The sequence below is a fragment of the Eschrichtius robustus genome, chromosome 21 (genome assembly GCF_028021215.1).
Source record: "Eschrichtius robustus isolate mEscRob2 chromosome 21, mEscRob2.pri, whole genome shotgun sequence".
NCBI lineage: Eukaryota > Metazoa > Chordata > Mammalia > Artiodactyla > Eschrichtiidae > Eschrichtius > Eschrichtius robustus.
This window is the reverse complement of record NC_090844.1, coordinates 15,181,276-15,199,717: the sequence shown is the minus strand read 5'-3', so window position 1 is coordinate 15,199,717 and position 18,442 is coordinate 15,181,276.

Here is an 18,442-nt window from a genome sequence, read left to right as displayed (position 1 = left end):
CTATATAGTCTGCTAGCCAGTAAAAGAGAAAAGGATCCGAAACACTTAGCTCCTCCAGGAGGAACATGCCCTTGCGTGGACTCGGGTGACAGTCTGTCTGGTCACTCACTCAGCACAAACCATTTCAGTAGGCCTACTGTTTCTAGCCTACGTTAGTTTATTCACGTAGCATTCAAGCATACTGAGTCTCACTGAAAATGAAATCTTAATTTGCTTCACTAATGGAAATCATTTTATTTCTTTTAAGCTCTGCCTTTGATTATTACCTTGTGACACCGAAAAAGCAGTGATAAAGCATTTTAATGGATGACACCCTCATGATATTTGTTACACCTGCTATAAAGTAATTAGTTATTTAACTATAATAACTGCTTATTAAAATGAAATGCCATAAATTCTAGAAAATCTGTAAGTCAATTTAGCCACTTAGAAAAAGCTATGACCCGTTAAGTTACCAAGAGCAAAGATCTGTGTATATGTGTGATCTGCACTGTGTTCCCATGTTATTTTTTTATATAAATTTTATTGTCTATGTAGGAAGCCCCAAAGTAGCTACATCTATATTAGTACATTTTTTAAAATTTTTATTGGAGTATAGTTGATTTACAATGTTGTGTTAGTTTCTGCTGTACAGCAAGGTGAATCAGTTATCATATACATATATCCACTCCTTTTTAGATTCTTCTCCCATATAGATCATTACAGAGTATTGAGTCCCATGTTATTTTTAATACCCTGTGTTGTGATACCCTCAGCTTAGTTATTAGCAAACAGGTGTCCTTATTATGCAAAAAATGTAGATGACCATAATTACTCCCCTGATAGCAGAGAAACAAAAGACTCAGTTCTCATGGAGAAGCGCTTCGTCATGGAGATGCTCTTTCAGCTCCAGCCTGAGTGCGATAGGTCTGCTCTGCTGTACATAATACTTGCCTGGGGAATAGACTCTACTTTGGAGATTTTCATAAGCATTAAATATAAATTCTGTCTAGAATGAATAATTCTAAGTTTCACATAAGAAGCAGTCTCTGTCTGCCTCTGCTGATGTTACTTTGCTGGTTGCAGGCAAGCAGTACAATAAACACAGAAGAAGATAATCCTGGACTTAGCTACGATACAGGAGGAGGGAAAACAATGGATTTTAGTAAACAAACAATACAGCAGACAAACATTTCGTCTCTGTGTTTCAAAGGATATTGACCTCTAAAAAGAGAAAGGAAAGTCTACTTTTGAACTTTTTTTGACTGTCTAGAGGGAGAATACATAATCAAAAGAAAGCACAAAAGGGATTGGAGAAAACATATTTGTTTTTCCTCTATCTCCATTTTCTGAAGTCACATGACCTACCCACCTCACTTACTCTCTGGATCTCATACCTCCTAGTTTCCTTACATTTAAAATTTTAATATTAATTGCCTCACAAATGATACTTTCTACTAAAAGGACTTGATGACCTTGGAGAAAAGATTTCTCTCTCTCTCTCTCACACACACACACCCACACCCACCCACACACACACACACACACACTTCACGGCGTTCATCTTCATAACCTAAGTGTCAATCATTTATATTTTAACAAAATTTATACAACGTTTGTGCATACAGGCCATTCAGGTATGTAGTAGGCTCACTATACATGAACTTAGACATTCAACTGCAGGCCATCTTTTACTCTGTAAACATTCTGAGGTTGAGTTTTAAAATTTGCCTTTGTGGAATATACTAAGTACACTAAGTTACATAGCACACACAGCCTCCTGTATTTCTGCTCTGAAATTTTTTATGAAGAGACTCAGTGTGGGAGAACTGCTGGATCAGATGAATGTGAGCCCACTTGTAACCCAAATATAAGCCCTTGTGTTTTATTTTCTTCACTAATAAGACCTTTTCGGTACATACTACAGAAGATGAGGGTCCTTGTTTGATTTACTTTGTTCAGTGGACAGACATTTACCTTACTCATCAGTTCAAAAATAAGAAGTACCAAGATCTAAAGTAAGTAATTGGGATTACAAATGTATCCTTCTAAAATAAAGTTGACTTTCTGGAAATGATATGGATAAGCTCACGACTTTTTTTTACCTTATATTAATACAATGAGAAAATTGAGGTTTTCAGACCCCTAATTTTTTAAACAATTAACTTGATGCCCTTTAGAGCAGGCATCCTTAAACAGCTCTTCCTGCTACTTTCCCATCCTAACCACCACCAATCCCCCCAAACCACCAACACCACTAGATTGAAAGAGGAAGGCAGAATCCATGGGTGGATTTAGGAGGCTCATTAAAATACTGAAACTGTTTTCTTACCTTTACGTGTATTAGGGCTCTTGTTTGCAAACAACAGAAACCAATTCTGGTGAACTTAAACAGAAAATGAATTTCCTGGAAGGATATTGGATAGTTTGCCGAATTTACTGGAAAGATACTGTAGAGCCTAGAAATCAGTTACAAAACCAATGGAAGCTAGGCAATAATAGTAAGAATCACACCACAAGAAGTGTCTGGTTAGGACCCCACTGCTAGTAGACACTGTATTTCACCACTGGAAACACAGCTCTTGCTGGTCTGGAACACTGAATCCCCTTGTACCTCCAGAATAAATGCAAAACTATTCCTGTTTCTTTGTAACACTAGCTCTAGATTCAAAGACCCAGGAATAGACAGGATCATTCAATTGGCAGAACTCAGGCCACGTGCCAGCATTCTATCTGTGCAGTCTCAGAGAGTGCAATGGGCCTCTCCAGATTCTGGGGTCCATGCTAGCAGTGGGGCTTGATTGTTATGAAAACGTGCACAATGGCTGCTTACCCAGCAGCTAACACTGGGCAGCTTAAAAGAAAAAAAAAAAAAATATATATATATATATATATATACACATACTTTTCACATAATAATATAAATGTAATTATATATCTATACAGTTGACCCTTGAGCAATGCAGGGGTTAGGGGTACCGATCCCTGTGCAGCACAAAATTCACATGTAAGTTTACAGTCAGCTCTCTGTATTCAAAGTTCTTCCAAAGCCAACCGCAGATCGTGTAGTATTGTAGTACCTATTTAGTGAAAAAAATCTGTGTCTAAGTGGACCAATGCAGCTCTAACCCATGTTGTTCAAGGGTCAACGGTATATATCTTTTAGGAAACTATACCTTTTACTGGGAAGAAAAAGTTTTTATCAGATTCTTATAAGCAGTGATTACCCAACCAAGCTGAGAATCATTTCTGCATCGAATCATAGAACTTTACCTCCAGGAGGAACCAGAGACCGGACAGATTAAGAGATCACATGTTGCCACCCATTAGCTAAATCAACACAAGGGCTAGAATAGAGGAGCTCAGAAAAGTGAAGCTGTTTTTACTCAAACAAACCGAATCACATTTATAGGCCTTTAATCTGAAGTTTATATCTCCCAATAACTTTTCAGTTTAGGAAAACTGTCAAGTTTCTTCACTGGCCACCAGATTAAAACAGAAAAAACCTGTTAGCTGACACAGAAAAGATCTCCATCCTAGGAAAAAAAATAAGGTTTTAAAAACTGGATGTTGTTGCTTAGCTGCAAGTTGCTCTTTTGTTCAAGACCACGTTTTTTTGACAGATTACTGTATCCACTGGCTTCCACAATTAAGGATGCAATTAGGTTTCTGGATCATATATGGTTCCATTATAAAATATTCTGTCTTTAAATAAAAGTTTGAGTAAATGAGCACCATAAAAACTCGCTAGCAAATTTTTAATCATTTGCTTTGTAGGATTTTTAATCCTTTTCTTTCTTTCCTTTTCTTGTTTTCTTTAGTTTTTTCCTTATTCCCTTCCTTCTTTTCTCTTCTTTATTATATGTAAGAAGTGAACATAAACACGTGTGGGAAGGAATTACACATCATGCATTGTCTTGTTTTATTCCATCTACTCTACAATGCCCACTGGTCACAGTTTGAACTTTCATTTAAGAACTGTTTTTTAAAAGCTGAGAAAAAAATAAATTTCTCAAAAATAGTTTGATATAAATAATAGTAATATACAGAAAAATAAAACTGACAGCCAAATATAAAAATATGTAACTTTATTCATCTTTATTCAAGAAGCTTTTCAAAATGTTTTAATTAACCTATAAAATCCCATAAAGACCTATGAAGGGAAAATACAATGTTCCTCATTTTGTGTATCAGAAAACCAAGGCAAAGGAAATGAAGACTTTCTTAGGCATAAATTGTTAAGCAATAATCAGGGGGCTACAGAATAATTAACATCATCATAATAGTACAAGTCAGGCCTCTAGACCATGAACAAGGCAAATGTTAGGTAGTGTGATTATTTCAATTAGGTATTAAATGAAGTTAATATATTAATATCCAGGAAATCAAGGTGAGATGGGGCTTGAACAAGCAATTGGAATAAGAAAGGCAAATAGGGTAGTGGTGGTGTGACTGAGGAGTTATCATAGTCACTTGTTGGCTTCAGGAGACAGCAGGGCTGGTGAAAGCTGAGAATTTCTAGAGGAAGTGAGGATCTGAAAACATATATTTGAGTAAGTATAAGATAGTTCTCAAGCATCACACCAAAGAGTTTGACTTTGGGCAAGTAGTTTACAAAGCAGCAGTTTAGAAAGACGTGTCTGGTATTTCCATAAATAGGTGAGCTAGGGCACTGATAGGGAGGAAAAAAAGGAAGAGAAAATGAATTACAGAAATATTACGATAACACATGCAATACTGGTAATACTATTTGCATTTCAATGACTGTATCACGTACATTTGCAAGAAGTTGAGCCAGGTCCCAAACTCAAGTGTAATGGCTTCAAATTATGGGCTCTTTCCACCTCTATATTGTGTTATATACGTTGTGGTAAAAGGGAGGATAAACTTGAATTTACACATGAGTTTCAATATGAAGTGATAACAGAGCATCAACAGACCATCATTTATTTAGTAACAGGGATAAAACTCAGAATAAAAGTAAAACCTAGAGATATAGACTTCAGGGCAAGCTAGGAAAACAGAGTTTCCAGAGATGACGTCCATCTTTGCGGTGAAGTAGAGTTTCACGTTATTTAGTGAGGGAGGGAGACAGGGCTACTGGATCCAGTCAATCCACATAGCTCTTGAAAGTTCTCAAGCCTTTTAAGCCTGGTGTAACAACACAGAGGACTGATGGGGAGGTCAAGTGGGATATTCCTGAACTGGCTCAGTGAACAAACTAGTGGTCACCAGTGGAGAGAGGGAAGTGCAGAGGGGCAATATAGGTGTAGGGTGAAAAAAAGGGTTATTATGGGATTATATGAAATCATGTGTGTGAAACTTTAAAAATTGTAAAGCAACATAGAATTTAAAGAATCTTTCATCCAATAAAGAAAAAATTTTTAATGTAAATGCTACAACTACTGGTTGATGTTAAATTATATCTATCAAATAAAGCAATTACTAGTGAACAACGACAAAAAAATGACCACGATTGAAGGAAGGATAAGGGAAAAGGAAGTCTATGGTGTTGGTGACAATTTCTCTGATTAAAGAAGCAAAGCCTGGAGAGAAGCCCAAAGAAGCCTAGTAGGTTGAGGGAAATGGATAGAGGGAAGCATGTAGAAGCTTGAGAGTGTGAAGGGCATGCAGGGCATGACACCCAGACTCATTAACACCTCACCAGGTAGTGTGAACACAGGGAGGCTTGGCTAAACGTGAGGTCTTTGATGAATGGCTTAGCCAAATGCTGAAGGGGTTGAAATGGGCTTCATGGTATTAGAACTCTGTCTATAGCATCACTTGACCTTGGAAAAGGAGTTCTCTGGCACCATCACTGAGTTTCAGGGAACACTGTCAAATTCCCAGCCATCTAGTGCTACCACCTTTGCACTCTCTGGGGCCAGCAGCTGGTCCCTGGCATCAACTCTGAAAGCTGTGCATCCTGACTGAGTCATCTAAAGCCTTAGATGGATCTATATCCACTATAGAATCCAGAGCCCAAAGCTTCAAATAATTTTAAATCAAAAGTTTAGCCTCAGGGGGCATAAGGTTAACTGAAAGTCAGGTTTGCAAAATCCATAAAACAGAATGAATAAAATAAAATGAGAAGTGTGAACATAGCTGTCACTGGAAAGAGAATTTATGCTCTCTATACGCAATCCAGACACTTAAAGAGGAAAGATAATGTAAGACCCGACCCCAAAAAAATGTTATTGAAGAAAGTTTCAAGAGATTATTTTAAGTGCATACTACTCTTTATCTATAAAGGGCATTATCAGATCCATGAAAAATGGCTATTAATTTGGTCAGGATTACCCTCTTCTATTTTATTGGTGACTGATATACTCGTAAAAGATACTAAGAAAACATAAGCCTGCTTTGAAGCAAGTACATAAAAGAGAACTTGGAATTTAGTAGCCATAGTCCCTGGTCCTGGTTCCAAGTGTTGCAACCTTGCAGAAAAAAAGCAAACATTTTTTTCAGTGAGGTAGCAGGGAAAATGATGGACAAGCTCAAAATCGCATTTATAATGTAACTGTCAAGGCCCAGTGGAGGTGATAAACTTTAGAAAGAAATGAAAGAAAGAAATCACATTTGCCAAGAATATATTTGGGAGTTCTCTCAGCAATGGTCATCTGAAATATGATCCGAGAGAGTTAAAGCAATGCACGGAGCCACAGTGGTTACTACTGAGACCTTACTTTGGTGTCTGTCCAATTAACTTAACATTTCCTTTCATTATGCCTACACCATCAAAAAGCATTCATTTTATGGACTGTGGGATGATAAAAAGGATTATTATTTTGCCCATATCTGTAATGTAACTGGAGAACCGCAGCACTTAAGTTTCTCACACACACAGTTCATAAATTCAAGAACAAACACTCTCCTCCACCCCCCAACTTTTCAACCCTGAGGCATTCACCAAGGAAATATTTCAACTGGAAGGAAAAGGCAGGTCTCCATCTAGAAGGGCAGTGAGAACCCTAGGATACTCTCTGTAATGCAGAGCGGAGTCTTCGGAAGAGAAGACTTGCTAAAAGTTACCTGGGCCACCTTGCTTGCCCTTTCACTTCCATGAAACAGATGTCAATTGAACTGCTGTCAGGGCTGTGTGGTGAACTCAATCTGATCAAGAAGAAGGCTTTTCCTTTCTGACATACTGCACGTACACACACACACACACCCCTTTCCTTTCTTTCAATATAAAAAGAGAAATATATTGAAAGAACAGTGAACCTGTCTTTAGGAACACAAGCTTGAAGGAAAGAGCAAGTCAGCAAATGGCTAAAAACTGGGGGTGGGGGGAGGGATAGTGGATAATTTGATGGCTTTTACAGAATGAAGCAAGATAGATGGTAAAGGTTTGGGTTTTTTTTGTTATTTCTCAATTTCAGTAACAAATACTTACTGATTTTAATGGACATACAGTTGTCTGGGGATACAATCACAAACAAGACATAGTTTCTTTCCTTTAGCTTACATCTGAGAAGAGAACTATGCTCGAGTTAAACTGCCGGTTCTCACAAACCCAGTAAAAGTTATTTTATTCTATTTTCTCTGCAAATAAATGAGAAGCGGAATGGCGTTGAATAGTTCAGCCTGAATGCCCGCTAATGAATTTCTAAGGAGTTTGCTAATCATCAAAAACAAGATTTGATCCCACAAATGAACTTATGGTACGGTCTGGAAATAACATGTAAAATGCAGTGTGATACATGCCAACAGAAAGAGGCAGCACATACAGAGGCAAAGCAGCAAATGACAAATTCTGTCTGCAGGGACATCAGGTTAGGTTTGCCAGGCTGAGATACTGGAGCTGGTTGTGTAATGGTAGAAGGGAGTAGGGGAGTCCAGGCAAGGGAAGAACATTTTCACAGGGCGGTACAGTGGTGGGTCCAAGTTAGTGCTTAGCAAAGACGTTTACATCTAGAGAGTGGGTATTGGCAAGATATACATATCCTCTGTTTCCTTACCACTGACTAAAGAAAACTTAAGAATGTGTAAAGCTACAGACCCTAGAGCAAACCATTACTACTTATTTTAGCTCTAGACAATATCAGCCCTCATCTTGATATGCGGTAGAAGAAAAATACTTGTTTCCATTCCAGTTCCATTTTCGAAAGAAAACGCAGTTGAATTTCCTCTATAAAGGAGGACATAAGAAGTTAACTTTTCATTTGCTGACTGAAAAGCAACAGTGCTATGAATACACAAAGAGAGCTGTGTGAATTTTTTTCCTATAATAAAAATTCAGTGAAAACTAGACTAAAAACATGTTTCCATTCATTAGGTTCTAAAGAAGAAATACGTTATGTACGTGACACTCACATTTTACTCACATATGTAATTAAATGGGCATTCGGTGAAAAATTCAAGGTTTTCAGTTGAGCAGTGTCAGAAAGTCTTTCTTGTTTCAAACATAACAAACCTAATTACATTGTATGGAACATCACATCAAACCAACTCAGTGTATAATATTTTCTAGGTTTTTAACAAACTCCAAAATTCTAGAAATGTATCTGGTATGCTTAAGTGTAGCCTTACTTCTCAAGATCTTTTCCAGACCAATGGATAAATGAAGAATGGTAATCACTTTGTGTAGAATTACTTTGATCATGTGTTTAATATCTCCATATGACAATTATAGATGTATTGAAAAAATTTGTAGCTTTGGAGAGATATTAATTTCCCTTTCTTCAGAACCATCCATCAGCTTCTTTGATTCAAGCTGTTCTCTCATATAAATATTTGCTTTTCCTGAACTCAACTGAACCATGAAATACAGGTATGTTCAAGGTGCTTTTAGAACTAGAAATAAATATTATGTGAGACCATAAGACTATGGCTCTGTTAAAAATCTTAATTGAGTTTTTAAAACTGTGCCTGAATTACACTCTTTCGAATTAATAAATGTTCTTCTTCCCCTATCCCACAAGGGGGATAAGTTTTTTTATTATCTTGCAAATGAGTAGTGCACTAGTACCTCAAAGTCAACGGGTGTACCACAAATGTTATCAACTCACTGGCCAAATAATATGAGTCTTGGGATTGAAGATTGTATCAGGTAGTCAGTGGGAAGACAATACATTTGCCAAAAGTATATAACAAAGGGACTATTTATAAGGTGAGGGCTGGATTATAGGAAACTGTAAGAGTCAGAGCAGTATTCTGGAGATAGGAACGGAGGAGAGACAGAAAGAGATGAGGTTTGTAGAGAAATGCAGCCAGCTCACTCCATTCCTTCCAGTCTCCTTACAGGTTGGACCCAACACAAAGCCCAAAGGCAAGAGAGACCCACTGATGTGAAGCCAACAGGTCAACCTCTGAAGCCCAGAGTAGAGTGGACAAGGGTGGAGAGTGTATCTAGAGGGCAAAAGAAGATAAACCACACCGCAATAGACCTATAATTTAGGACCTGACATTTAATCTCCTATCTCTGAATATGCCAACAATGGATTTTGGACTCAAAATTTCCAAGCTTTGATTTGGTTTTGTGTTAATCTTTTTCAAAAATACATTTTTTTTTCTTATTGTTGGAAACCATTGCTCTAGTAGAGTGGAAAATGGTAAGCAAAATGAACCAGATGCAAATATCCAAGCACCTAAATTACATCTGGAGAGTAATTTAGGCAATAAGAAGAAAATATAGTTCTTGGGTTATACATGTTCATGTGCTCCTCTTTCAAACAAAGTATAGAGTCCATCAATCTGGCCAATCAAGTGTTTGAATATATACCATAAAGAGAAAGAAGATTTATTGATTCATATATTCCATAGTCAAACCTTTACCGAGAATGTGTCAGGCTCCATGTCATGCTCCCTGAGACTGACCAAACGCAAAAAAGCATTACCTTAAGCAAAATTTTTACTTTGAGTAATAGCTATGTATTTCATTCTGTATTTAATTATCATACATCTTCTAATACTAACTTTTAGATATCTGTGAAAAGTTTTTTATGTCTTCTGTCTATATAGCAAAAAATATCCTAATAATAAAAAGAAAATTCAGTGAATAATCAAGTTTGTTTAGGTACAGCCTATGTATGAGAGAAGTTGAGATCTTTCTAATTTATTCTTCATTAAATTCAAGTCTTTTAGGGGATTCCCTGGCGGTCCAGTGGTTAGGAGTCCGCACTTCCACTACAGGGGGCACGGGTTCGATCCCTGGTCAGGGAACTAAGATCCCACAAGCCACCCCACTCGGCCAAAAAAAAAAAAAAATTTAAGTCTTTTAAAAACTAGTTGAAAATTAACTTTTCAAACTTGATTTGTAAAATATTTTTTTCTACTGGATTGGGCTCTGTTAAAATCACCTCATTTACTACTTTGTCAGTTATGTGTATATTTCCCACCAAAACAGTGAATTTCAACTGGCTTTTGGTTTCATTGTCTGCTCAACAGGAACATCTCAAAGTCAGGGGCTCTTTTCAGCTCTGAGACAGTGGAATCTGGGAGCAATGGGAGTGGATATTGTGTGACAGTATTTCTCAAAACACAGTGTCTCCCACAAAGGACCAAATTACCACATTACTTGCCTTTAGAATAAGTTTCCCTAGTCAACTTCTATCCAGCATTAGTAAATTGTGCCCATCACAGCAAGCAGATATCTTTCAGGACTAGCTATTTAAAAGGTAGCCGAATCCAGCTGGAATCAACTATTTTTATCTAAAAAACAAATGGGTCTTTTGTCTCGTCCTTCCTTACCTGAGGTAGGACTTGAGATCATAAACAGTTTTGTAGTGTAGTGAAAATAAAACACATTGTCCTAAGGACTTAAATGTTTCTTGTCACTGTCAGGAGTTTCCAAAGGTTCTGAGTTTTTATTCCCAGGGCCACTGATGCATTTATAAACGTAGTTTGTAAACTTCATAGGAATAGTTAATGTGGTAGATTTTCAGAGTTAAATCAGGTTCCAAGGTACTGCAACTCTCAGAACCTTTGTTGAATCTTGATAGATATCTCAGTCAAAATTACTTATCATGTCTTTTGTTATTCTATTGTCCCTCATTTGCATGTATCATAAGCTAATTTGTAATATCATTAGCTAACTATATTAACCTCTAGGTTATCTGATTGCACAAGCAGGTGCATTTTTATATACTCCAAAGGTCTAGCACACTGCTCTGTATCTAATAGGAACTCATTAAACCTTTGTCAACTGAATCAGCATCTTTAGTGTTAATAATTTGGCCATAGGCTCTCATTTTATGAAGTGCTTATAACCTTCAAAAACTATTTCTATAAAACAGTACTTTTTTTCCACTAAAAAAGTCGTCTTTCCTCTGAGATAAAATCTAAAATTGATAATGTTGAAAATGTTCAGGGCATCATGGATGCTCTATTCCCAATGTTTCTGCATCACTTTCAAAACTTTCACAAAGGTCAGCACCAGTCTACTATGAGGCATATCCAAAGTGAACAGGATTTACTCTCAGCTGTGTGCTCTTCACCTGGTCTTCCCAAAATGAGAAAATCTGGTTCAGATTAACCATTTCAGAAACTTTGTGACTTTAAACAGATTGACCTGATTTTGAACTATATTACAAAAGTATAGTAATCAAAACAGTATGATATTGGCATAAAAACAGCCACATAAACCAATGGAAAGAATCAAGAACTGAGAAGTAAACCCATGCATATATGGCCAATTAATATTTGACAAGGGATCCAAGAACACTCAATGGGGAAAGAATAGTCTCTTCAATAAATGGTGTTGGGGAAACTGGATATCCACAGGCAAAACTCTAAAACTGGACCCCTATTTTATACCACCCACAAAAATTAACTCAAAATGGATTAAAGACTTAAAACGTAAGACCTGGGTCATAAAACTCTAGAAGAAAACATAAGGAAAAATCTCCTTGACATCAGTCTTGGCAATAATTTGTTTTTGGATATGACACCAAAAGCATAAGCAACAAAAGCAAGAATCAACAAGCGGCTCTGAGGAAAATGCAATAGTGTCTTAGGACTGCTGCAGCTTTGGACCTTGATAGACATCTGATTGGGGCTACAAGGTTCTGCCCCAGAAGTCCAAGTGCTTTGCTACTGAGTCTTTCTGGCTCCTGGAAACCTATGGATGTGTGTACCACCCATGCATGGTCTCTCCCTATTCTGGCTTTGGGCACTCCCTCCCTGCACAGCCTTTGGTCTAAAGCCCATCCTCCCACATCTAGCACGGCCTCTGTGCTGTGACTCTGTGGGGCGGGGAGTGGGAGACAACCATGAACATTGGTGTTTGTGTGATAGGTAGTGTAAGTCAAACTCCCTAGGGAGAAGTCTGGGATGAGGAGCCTCTGGCTCCCAAAGCACCCAGATGTTTCTCATCCCAGGACTCCCCTGTCCACCCATAGAACTCCCAAGAGACTGGGCTTCCTCTAGAGAGAGTGGTCGCAGCTGCAGCACCTTGGGCCTGATTCTCCCATTCTCTGACCCGCCCCTTACGCTCAGCATATCCCAGCCTGTCTTCTCCTTGCCCTTCTATCAGGACCCAGGCTTACGCCCTCAGCACCAATAACAACATTCTAACTAAGCTCAAAACTTCAGCACAGCAAAAGAAACAGTCAACAAAATGAAAAACTGAAAAGACAACCTACAGAACAAGAGAAAGTATTTGCAAACCTTGTATCAGATGATGGGTTAATAACCAAAATATGTAGTGAACTCATATAAGTCATTAGCCAAAAACCAAACAAATCAATTAAAAAATAGGCAGAGGATTTGAACAGAAATTTTTCTAAAGAAGACATACAAACAGGTACATAAAAAAGCCAACCAGAACATGAAAAGGAGCTCAAAATCACTAATCATCAGGGAACTGCAAATCAAAAACACAGTGAGATATCACCTCACACCCATCAGAATGGCTATTCTCAAAAAGACAAAAATAACATATGTTGCTGAGAATGTGGAGAAAAGGGAACCCTGATACACCGTTGGTGGGAATGTAAGTTGGTGCAGGCCCTATGGAAGAGAGAATGAAGTTTCATCGAAAAATTAAAAACAGGGCTTCCCTGGTGGCACAGTGGTTGAGAATCTGCCTGCCAATGCAGGGGACACGGGTTCGATTCCTGGTCCGGGAAGATCCCACATGCCGCGGAGCAACTGGGCCCGTGAGCCACGACTACTGAGCCTGCGCGTCTGGAGCCTGTGCCCCGCAACAAGAGAGGCCGCGATGGTGAGAGGCCCGCGCACCGCGATGAGGAGTGGCCCCCACTTGCCGCAACTAGAGAAATCCCTCGCACAGAAACGAAGACCCAACACAGCCAAAAATAAATTAATTAATTAATTAAAAAAAAAAAATTAAAAACAGAACTACCACATGATACAACAATCCCATTTCTGGTATGTATATGTGCAGGAAACAAAATCACTATCTTGAAGAGATATTGAAGTATTAGTCACAATAGCCAAGACATGAAAACAACGTAAGTGTCCATTAACAGGTAAATGGATAAAAAAGATTTTATATATATACACATATATATATAAATGGAATATTATTCAGGCACAAAAAGGAAGAAATCTTGCCCTTTGCAACAACAGGAATGGACCTTAGGGGAATTAAGCTAAGTGAAATAAGTTGGACAGAGAAGGACAAACACTGTATGATCTCATTTATATGTGAAATCAAAAACACCAAACTCATGGAAACAGAGAGTAGTTGCCAGGAGCTGAAGGGTGGAGGAAATGGGGAGATGTTGGTCAAAGGGTACAAAATGATGAGTAAGTTTTGGGGGTCTATATGCAGCATATTTAACCATACTGTATTGTGCACTCAGAAGCTGCTGTGAGAGTAGAGCTTTAATGTTCTCACCATAACAACAACAACAACAAAATGGTATTTACATGCAGTGAAGGATGCGTTAACTGACCTATGGTAAATACTTCACAATATATACAGGTATCAAATCATCACACTGCACACCTTAAAATTACAATGTTTTATGTTAACTATATTTCAGTAAAGCTGGGAAAAACCCACAACAAATAAACCCAATTCAGATAAAATCAGCTGAACCACCATTATCCAATGAATAATTTACTGAGAGTTATTTATGATACACATTTGCACAAATATATTCACATTTAACAAAGTAAAAAGAATCAGAAACAATTCGCATTTAAGGTCTTTAAGTTTTTAAAGAAGCTTTCTTCTAAATCCTTGGCCAGGAGCAGGCTGGAAAATGACTTTGCTCAGGTTTGCATTTGTTTCATTTTTTGTTTTATTTAACGTGGCAGCATTTGTTGCCCCTCCCTGTATTCCATCCCTTCTCTCCGCCCAGGGTAATTCAGTAACTGACAGCTTTTGTACCTGCCAGTCCCTTCCTTGCATTGGGCTCTGAAGGGTTACTGCAGAGAATTCTCAACCCACCTAAACTTTTTCTAAACATTCAGACACCTTAATCAATCATATGCCAATAGCTCAGGACTTTTTTCTTTCTAATAGCAATGCCAAGATCCCTTCAATGGCTGGAAGCACAAGGGGGACAGTTTCCTCTGACACTGTCCGCAGAATGTCTTCTCTACCTGCAGGGTACTGCCGTACCTCAGACTTTGGAAGAAAGAAAAGAACCTCCAGATTGAGAGTTACCTGAAAGAAATTCCCCTGCTTCTTAAAAAGTTTTACATCTGCAGTAGCACTTAATAAATCCTCTTGAACCACCAACCAAAGTTAAATAGATCTTCAGCATCCCTGATAAATTTTTATTTCATATCACTTTCGTGGAACATACTTCACATGATTTACCTTCCTATGCTTCACCTTCCATTCAAACAGTCACTTTGCAAAACAAATTTAAGTGTGCATATCAATTTATTTCAAAATTCATGGTTAAGATGCACTATTTACTTCATACACATAAATATTGGCCACTGTTTATGTATGTTGATGTAACACTGATTTTTGTATTCTTGCTCTATCAAAAAATTTTGAGTGTCTACTCTTGTGCCAGCTTTGTCAGATGCTAGAGAAAGAAAACAAGGCAGGAAAAAAACAATTAATAAATAATTGTTTTATCTTACTGATGGGATTAAAATTTTACATCTGTGTACCTATTTGTTGTGTTTCTAAATTTTATTTTTACTAACAGGTACCACTTTTGTCATAATAAAATAACTCAACAAATTGTTTTTAATAATATAAAACTGAGGTTTATATACTCCAGGCAAGGAATTGGAAGAGACTTTTTCTGGGGAGTCTTAGAAAAAAGAATAAAATCTAAGAATAATAATGTTGGGGGTTTCCAGAGAAGGCAACTAGCCAGATCACCTTTGACTGTTTCACTTACCTGGATGGAAAAGATGTCACATCCATGCAACAAGAACAATATGCTATAAAAAGGAACAGTGGTAGACTGTGGGAGTAGATAAATCAGGGAATAAAAGCAGACAGTTACTAGTTCCAGTGGTTTAGAAAATGCAGAGAAAAAAATTTTTAATTATGTATATTATATGGCTCAAGTGTTAATAGTATTTATATGATCCTAATACTGTAAGCTCTGAGTATTGATATTGATCTAACCAAAATCACTTAATATTACTTTATAATGGGTTGAAGGGGCAGGAATTAAGAGAGAAAGATGGGGAAGAGATTACAAAGAGCTAAATTCTCAGTGCCCATTTTAAGAACTCAGTAGTTAATACCTAAAAACAAACAAAAAACCCCAAGCAGTAGCAAAAACACTGTTAAATATCAAGAATCAGCAATATACACCTGTTCATTAGACACACAACAGTAAATAACAGAAAAAAGTGTCAGTTAAGAGCTGAAAAGGAGTTGTTTCTAGGGAAAGAAAAATGAAAATGAGGGTGGTCAGGGACTGATAATTTTTCTAACAAGTTTTATAGAATTATTTACTTCTTAAAAGTGTGTTCACAGATAAATTATATAAAGTAAAACCAAGTTAGGACCTGTTAAGTATATAATGGTATGCCCAAGATTGTTCCTCACACAGCAGAGAGGAAAGAGAAGAAGCACGCTCTCTTGCGTTTCTTCTTATAAGGGTACTAATCCCATTTATGAGGGCTCCAGCTTCCTTACCTTATTAACTCCCAAAAGCCTCACCATCTAATACTATATCAATGGGGATTATGATTTCAGTATATGAATTTTGGGAGGACACAAACATTTAATTTATAAAATGCACCCACTGGCATTTTGTTAAGGGAATGGCTTGCACATGGGCTATTCCCACTCTAATCTGGCTCTTTTACCTTAATCTTCCACAGCACAACACACAAGGGGCTGTTATTTATAAAGAGATCTGCCAAAATTTCCACAGTAATGGAGGAAAGTAACCCACAGGATAACTTGCAAAGACTGCATAGTCCCATACCACCTTTTCCCTTTCCCTCCCTGCATAGCTCCTAGACCACCTCCAAGTAACTCCATGGGGTACAGCTCTTCCTTGGCTCCCAACCTCCAGTGAACAATGGTTTACAATATTACTTAGATGGAAAACCCACACACAGACTTCTAAGAATAAGCAATAATGAAAATACAATGGGAGTCTAAATCTAGATTTTGAAAACAAACAGTTCTCAAAAGGAAGCAAGTCCTGCAGAGATGGCCTTTAACAAGAAAATTCAGAGCAGTTCGGCTCTTTGGAGCCATAACTTCAAACCTCTCCATTCCAGACCCGAATTTTCTCTAGATGTAACTATAAAATGGTTTTCTAGGGCAAGAGGAAAATATCCCTCAACGATAGATTCTTTCTTATGATGGTCAATTTCATGTGTCAACTTGCCTGGGCCACAGTGCCCAGATATTTGATGGAACATTATTCTGAATGTCTTCGTGAAGGAGTGTTTGGATGAGATTTACATTTAAATCAGTGAACTCTGAGTAAATAAATTGCCTCCATAATGTGGGTGGGCCTCATCCAATCAGCTGAAAGTCTGAATAGAACAAAAGATTAACCTACTCTGAGCAAGAGGAAATTCTCCAGCAGACAGCCTCTGGACTCAAACTGCAACTCTTTTCCAAGCCTCCAGCCTGCCAGCCACTCCCATCAGATTTTAGATTTACTAAACCTCCACGATCAGGAGTCAACTCCTTAAAATAAGTCTCTTTCTATAAATATACACACATTCTATTGGTTCTATTTCCCTGGAGAACCCTGACTAATACAGTCCTCTTATAAAGCAAAATCATTTCTTATAATTTTTAATAAACAGTGTTCTAGTCTTTCCTCATCTCAGGTTCAAAATAATTTCTGAGTCCAGACCAAACCCAGGTCACTTTGTTACATTAATATAACAGCTTCTAACTAAATGTGATGCTCCAGTAAGCATTTATGTTTTGAGGCCACAGACCATGAAGAATTAAGTTTATTTATAGAGGGGTCTAAGGAGAAGGAAGGAGGGTGCGGAAAGAAAAGTAACTGGAGGGATTTTTGTAAATGATTTTAAGCTCCCCACTTCAAACCAGGCAGGGAGTGAGTTGACTTCTCTAGAAAGAAGACTCTCATATTGATCATGTAACAAAAATACGATGCACTGAGGGAAGTTATAGCAAACAAGTAATCTTATGGAACATATTTGATAAATGTATGTCTCTTAGCAATTTCATAGTGTGAAGTGAGATTGAAATACACAAGAAATGGAATTATTAAAAGCTCTGCTTGAAATGTGGCATCTTGAGAAATGGCTGATGACCATATCAAGTGTGACTGCAATTCTTAATAAGCTGTTTTCTAGAGAAAACACTTGTAATTTGTTATTAACAATGGTTATTAAATGGCCCTGGTCCCTTTTATTGTCATTGTTGCTGTTGTCATTTGCATTTTATTACTAAGCATTGTGGTTTGGAAGAACTGCTTAGGAATCTCATGTGGGAGATATTCTATGACTCTGCATGTAACTACATAACATTTATGAGCCCACTCTTTCTCAAAGATACCTAAGTAATAAAGTAAAATAAGTGTCTTACTAGACTCATATAAATTGTTTCTCCTTAACTTCAAGCTCCTTAAGAGGCCTATACTCTTTTCTGTAAAAATAAAGGTAATATCTATGTCACCAAATTATAGTGAAAATAATGTACTTAAGGCACCAAGTATCATGCCTGGCACTTAATATGCATTCATCAAATGGTAGGTATTATTGCTATGACTACCTACCTACGAGCTCTACCTATGAGCTCTACCTAATCTACTTATGAGATTTATGAAAATCTCACAGCTAACCTCATACATAATCAGTGGTAAAAGACTGAAAACTTACCCCTAAGATCAAGACCATTTCTCTAATGATTTTGTACACTAATCTAGTTTTACCAACTAAATTACAAGTTGTTTGAGTGAAAGCAAAGTACTTTTTACTTCTTTGCAGTTCACTTATGTCATGCTGGAAATAGAGTTAGTGTTTTAAAAATCACCTTTGGTTGACAAACTAATTTTCTTCTATTTTGAAAACAATAAATTTAAATTAGAATCTTTTACATCAATGGAAAATTCTTTGAAATGTTTTCACG